This window comes from Belonocnema kinseyi, chromosome 9, assembly GCF_010883055.1.
Source record: "Belonocnema kinseyi isolate 2016_QV_RU_SX_M_011 chromosome 9, B_treatae_v1, whole genome shotgun sequence".
Classification (NCBI taxonomy): Eukaryota; Metazoa; Arthropoda; class Insecta; order Hymenoptera; family Cynipidae; genus Belonocnema; species Belonocnema kinseyi.
This window is the reverse complement of record NC_046665.1, coordinates 84,122,720-84,129,236: the sequence shown is the minus strand read 5'-3', so window position 1 is coordinate 84,129,236 and position 6,517 is coordinate 84,122,720.

The following is a 6,517-nucleotide window of genomic DNA, read 5'->3' as shown; positions in this document are numbered from 1 at the left end:
GGATTAAAAAAACTTGAAAAGCGATTGACCAAGTGTATAGAGCTCCAAGGAGATTATGTTGAAAAATAAAAAAAAATTTACCCAAAAAAAATTGTTTTTATAATTCATTCTAAGGACTTATTGAACTACCCTCGTACTATGCACATTTTTCGACGGCAATCTGGTCAGAAATGTTTAATGTACCACCATGAATTTTTTCAGATTTTTCCTATCATTTTTTCATTAAAAACTATGCTTCAAAGTTCACTGTTTTTAAAACCTATTAAATTTCCTTATTTTTCATCAGATTTTCAGATCTGTAAGCTACAAATAATATTTTGGAATATTACTTTTCGGCTCATTAACGTACAATATTTGCACCTTTAAAATGATACCTCTTTCATTAACCTACCATTTTTTGTTCACATACTTACTCAACGTCAAAGCCAGAGGACTCGAATTTTCTCCCCGATAGTAGTTGTATCATTTTGCTGAACCTGGGGAAGGGTCTCCTCGTCATTATCTTCGGGAGGTGTTTCGTAATTGTCCGAGTCCGAATCATTGTCGGTACTCACTTTTTCATTTGTCACACGCAAGACAACGTGACTCAAGAAAATGTTCTCGATAATATTATCAATACCTGTTATACTATCATCAAAATTTCTTAGCGAACCGCCCCGCACATCCCTCTTGTCCTCCAGTTCGTGATCTGCGCAGTTCAGGATCTGAGCGACTGAGGGACAACGCGAACCCGTCTCACTGGACTTATCTTTCTCTACTTCAAATTTATCGCAAGGGTTTCGGGAAAGTGCGTCAGCGTTAGCATTTAGCTTTCCTGGCTTGTATACTATTTTGCAGTCGTACTCGCTCAATTTTATTTTCCAACGAGCTAGTCTGGACACTGGATCCTGTAAACCATGCAGCCAGACGAGGGGTCGATGATGTGTTACTAATGTAAATTTCTGACCATACATATAGGGGCGAAAATATTGAACGGCAAAAACTATCGCTAATAGTTCCTTCTCAGATGTAGTGTATCTACATTCCGCCGGATTAAGGGTTCGCGATGCAAATGACACAGGTAAGTCTTCACCTATAGGTCCTTGACTTAGAACTGCACTCAATGCGAAGTCTGAAGCGTCAGTAGTAATTAAAAAGGGTTTTGTTAAATTTGGGTATTAAAGAACAGGTTCTGAGCAGATTTTATCTCGAAGTGTCTCGAAGGCCTTCTTCTCCGTGTCAGTCCAATTAAACGGCACTTTCTTTTTTAGCAGATTGCACAATCGTTTGGCTATGCTTGCAAAGTTTTGAATAAATCGACGGTAGTAGCCTACTAACCCTAAAAATTGCTTGATATTTTTCCTATTCTTCGGGATAGGGAAATTTTCAACGGCTTCAACTTTTTGAGGATCTAATTTTACACCGTCTTGGGAAATTAAATGCCCTAAATAAGCAATTTCTTTCTTAAGAAAGAAGCACTTGTCGGGTTGAAGTGTTAACCCTGCCTCTTTTAATCGTCCTAACAACGCTCTGAGTTTCCGATCATAGTCTTTCAAAGAAGTTCCAAAAATGACGATATCGTCTATATAGACAAATAGCTCAGTTCCTTGAAGCCCCCTGAGCAATCTGTCCATTAATCTTTGAAACATGGAGGGGGAATTCATTAGGCCGAAGGGCATTCGATTGAATTCGAGCTTTTGGAAAAGAGCGCTAAAAGCCGTCTTCTTTCGAGATTCCGGGTCCATGGGAATTTGATGAAAACCCGAGGCTAAATCTAGAACTGAAAAATACTTAGCCAAACCTAGTAAATCGAGGATCGAAGTGATATTCGGCAGCGGATATGAATCAAATACTGTTTTCTTATTCAACGAGCGATAGTCAATAACCATCCTCCATCGTTTATTTCCTTTTGAATCGGGTTTTTTAGGAACGATCCATAAGGGAGAATTATATGGGGAGTTTGATTCTTGGACTATACCACTTGCGAGAAGATCATTAATTTGTTTATGAATTTCATGGAGAAGAGAATTCGAGTGACGGTAATTTTTTATACAGACCGGTATTTCATCGGTCGTGATGATTTTATGCGCTGTTAATGTAGTTGCTCCTAATTTATCCCCGGGAAGATGAAATTGAAAAAGATAATCACCTATCACTTCATACATCTTTAACTTCTCTTCTTCGTTAAGATGATCAAAATTTAAAATATTAAGAAGATGAGCGAATCTCTTGACACGCTCCCGCTGCCCTTCCTTTGAGTCTGGGGGATGCAAACCTGTTCGAGTGCGTGGCGGAACCACCGTGCATTCTTTTAATTCTACGGGCGCTAGGGTCAGTTGTACGTCACTGACGGTAAAATTGATGGCGAAGCAACGAGTCGTACGCCCACTCCGTGTGACTACAGTCTCACCGAGGAAAATTCCTGGGCCTGTGATTCCTTATGTATCCTTCCGTTAGGTTGTTTTCCTTTAAAGGGATTTCTACTAAGGTTCTGGTTCTAGCAGGGAGACAAATTGTGGTGTAGGGTATCTCAGGTAGCTTATGACTGCCGAATTGGATGTCTACACCTGCTACTGAAAGCATGGCACCTTCTTGTTTCAAAAATGCCATTCCTAGAATACCGTTTTGGGAAATTGGAAAATCATTTGCTACAATTTGAAACGAGGTCTCGATTCCATTTATTCGAGTTTTGATTTCACCGAGAGTAGGGATTATTTCATCAGAAATGCCTATGAGATTGTAGATTATATTTGAATTTAGCCATGTCTGAGAGCCTGCACAATATTCTTTAATAAGATTTAAATCTGACCCTGTATCTATCATGAAAATAGCTCTACTTTTATAGAAAATTGCGTCGTGAATTTTCAATGTTAGGTTTCTATCGTGCTCTCCTCCGCTTCTAAGGGAAAGCAAGACGCGTTTCCGGGGCGCTGACTTTGGTTCTGAGCCCCATTCAAACGACTCTGGTGAGAGTTTAAATCCTTTCGTGACATATACCTACTCTTTTTATTTTGACGCTCTTTTTCATGTTTTTCCTTTAACCTACATTGCGCAACTAAGTGATTATCTAATCCGCAATATGAGCAGTTTCTATCACAAGAGGATTTTTCAATCGATTTTTGTAACCTGGGGCAGTTTCGCTTAAAATGACCAAATTCTTGACAATAGTAACACTGTACTGAGGACAACGATCTACCCTTTCCTATTCACCTATGTCTACATTGCCTTGAATGGCAGCAACACGTTTTCGCGATCCGGCGAATTTATCATTAAAAATTAAGGTCGAGTCCCCAACACACGAGATACTATCTCGTGTATTGGGAGCGCAGCAGTCTCACAAAAGAGAATGAAATTGCCCACGAGTATAAACAATAACTGTATGAATCCGCGCGAAACTCGGCGTGGGGATTACGTGCTCCCGCCTAAAGGGAGCGTTACTGTACCAATACTGTTGGGACTACAGCTGTTCCAATGTGGGCACACAGCGTGCCCAATATGAGAGAGGATGTGTACCAAGTTGCAGGCGAGCAGGCGCGACGCATTTGGTGTCCCAGCTCTACCACGTGGGCGAGCAGCTCACCCAAAAAATTTTCAGTGTAGGTCTGTAAGCATGTCCTATCCGGCCATAGCAAGTATTTATAATTTTCTAGACTTTCAAGTATGTATTTTCATGGAGAAAGCAATATATAAAATAGCAGTTTAAACTAGTAGTTCGCAGTCTCTAAGAAATTTTACAATTAGATTACAAGCATAACTATTAGGTTCATATAAGAAGCTTTTCACACAGAAAGGAGGAAATTTGTTTATTACATTCTCATCATTTATGATTGAGAAAGTATTAGAATTGTCGCAAATTTGACATCACACTTTTTCAACGGATCTCCAAGTTTCGAGACCCCCTGAATCGGAAAATCAGGTTTTCAAGATGGCGTCTGTCTGTCTGTCCGCCCGGCCGTCCGTCCATAAACACGATAGCTCTCGAAAAAATGAAAGATTCAAATTTATCTTTGGCACACTTTTTTTAGGTCGTAAAGGAAAGGACGAGTTTGTGAACCAGCCATTTTTGATAAAAATTCAAAAGGTGAGCGCATTTTGAATATTTTTGAGACCACTTTTTTCTGAATTTGAAAATTCTATGTACGGATATTTATAGTATTAAAAATCTGCTCGCTTGGCGGGCACATTCTCATCGCGCGCGGCTCGCTTCGCTCGCAAGTTTGAGCGCGCCTGGCGTGTGCGACGGTTGAATCTCGCGCTTCGCACTCGGATATTTATTCTTTGCATTTGGAATGCTTGAAAAAAACTTTTTAAAAAGTTCTCTTTCAGATGGCAGTATTTATATGCGTCTTCATATTCTGAATTGTCTACTTAATTAAGTATAGTCAAAGATTAAGTTTCTCAAAGCTCTGTAGGCTTTGAGGTACACATTCTGATCGTGACACTCGCGCTGCGCGCTCGATTTCCGACAGACATTTGTAAACAGGTTTTGTTGAATTTTTTTTCTCGTAACTTTCGTCGTTTTTCCACACATTTTTTTTATTTTATTTTTTTTTTCAACGTTATTTTTCACGAATAAAACAAAAAGTACGCGTCCTATCAAGAAGTGATTTTGAACGAAATTGTAGATCTTTTTTGGGATAACCATTTTTGTTCATGTATCTTTTTTCGTATCCTACATAGTTTGCCCACAAAATGGAATTTTTTATTTTCCATTATTTTTTGTGCATTCAAAATGTGAATTTTCGATTTTGGAAGAAAATCCAAAAATTGGTTATGATAATCTTGCAGGGCTTTCAAAAAGAAATGTTTTTCTTCTCTTGACTTTTTTTTATATCGTGCGTTGTTCGGCTTCAAATTTTGATTTTCGGTTGATTAAAAATATTTTTAAAACGCTATAACGCTGATAATGTTCTTTTTATGGAAAAAGGCACAAGGATAAATTGTTTGTTCTTTCTTTTAGGACCTAAAAAAATTGTGCCAAAGATGAATTTGATTCGTTCATTTTATCGAGAGTTATCGTGTTTACGGACGGACGGCCGGACGGACAGACAGACAGACAGACAGACGCCATCGTGAAAACCTGATTTTCGGATTCAGGGGGTCTCGAAATGTGGAGATCCGTTGAAAAAGTGTGATGTCAAATTTCCGACAATTCTAATACTTTCTCAATCATAAATGATGAGAATGTAAAAAGAACAAAAAATTAATCTTCATGACTTTTTCCGATAAAAAGAAAATTCTCAGAGTTATAGGGTTTTCAAAATTTTTTTAATCAACCGAAAATCAAAATTTGAAGCCGAAAAACGCACGATATGAAAAAAAGTCAAGAGAAGAAAAACATTTCTTTTTGAAAGCTCTAAAAGATTATCATAACAAATTTTTGGATTTTCTTCAAAAATTGAAAATTCCAATTTTTATTGCACAAAAAATAATGGAAAATAAATAATTCCAATTTGTGGACAAACTATGCAGGATACGAAAAAATATGAATTTACAAAAATGGTTATCCCAAAAAAGATCTACATAAATAAATATAAAAAAAATATAATAAAAAAAATGTGTGGAAAAACGACGAAAGTTACGAGAAAAAAAATCCAACAAAATCTGTTTACAAATGTCTGTCGGAAATCGAGCGCGCAGCGCGAGTGTCACGATGAGAATGTGTACCTCAAAGCCTACAGAGCTTTGAGAAACTTAATCTTTGACTATTCCTAATAAAGTAGACAATTCAGAATATGAAGACGCATATAAATACTACCATCTAAAAGAGATCTTTTTGATCAAGTTTTTTTCAAGGATTCCAAATGCAAAGAATAAATATCCGAGCGCGTAATGATTTTTTCTAAGATGACAGATATTAACAATATCATTTCTATTTCCCGATTTTGATTGAAAAATCCAAGCTTTAGGAAAGTTCGAAAAGAAGTTTTGAAAGTAATAAAGGCCTACTCGTCTGCGTGAACTATCTATTTCTAGGTCAGAATTCGTAAGTCTGAAGTACGTATCATAGATTGACTTGAAGAAATTAGTATAAGGGGTTCTATAATCTAAAGGGGTTCCAGAGGTTAGAGCCATTTTGGCTTGTTTATGAGCAACTTCGTTGCCAAAGATTCCTTTATGTCCAGGTATCCAATAGAGACTAATATTAATATTAGCTTCTTTTGCAAGGGAGAGAAGATTTCTTATGTTGTAAATAAAATAATTTTTGGTTTCCAAATGATTAAAGTTAAGACATGCATGTAAGACGCTTTTGGAGTCTGAGGCTATTACAGCTGGGGATATTTGTTCCTCTAGTATAATTTCTAGTGCTTCAGATAAAGCAGCAGCTTCAATCGTGAAAATAGATGAGTGGTGAAATAGTTTAAATGTCCTAAAGATTTGTAATGGGGGACAAGTAATTCCGATTCCTGTGTGTTGAGTTGCTTCTTTCTTATAACCATCTGTGTAAATTTTTTTTTTGCATTTTTGAGGATTTTCCTAATATATTGGTTAAAGTCTAGGTTTGGGGAAGAACTTTTTATTAAGATTTTGCCCAACT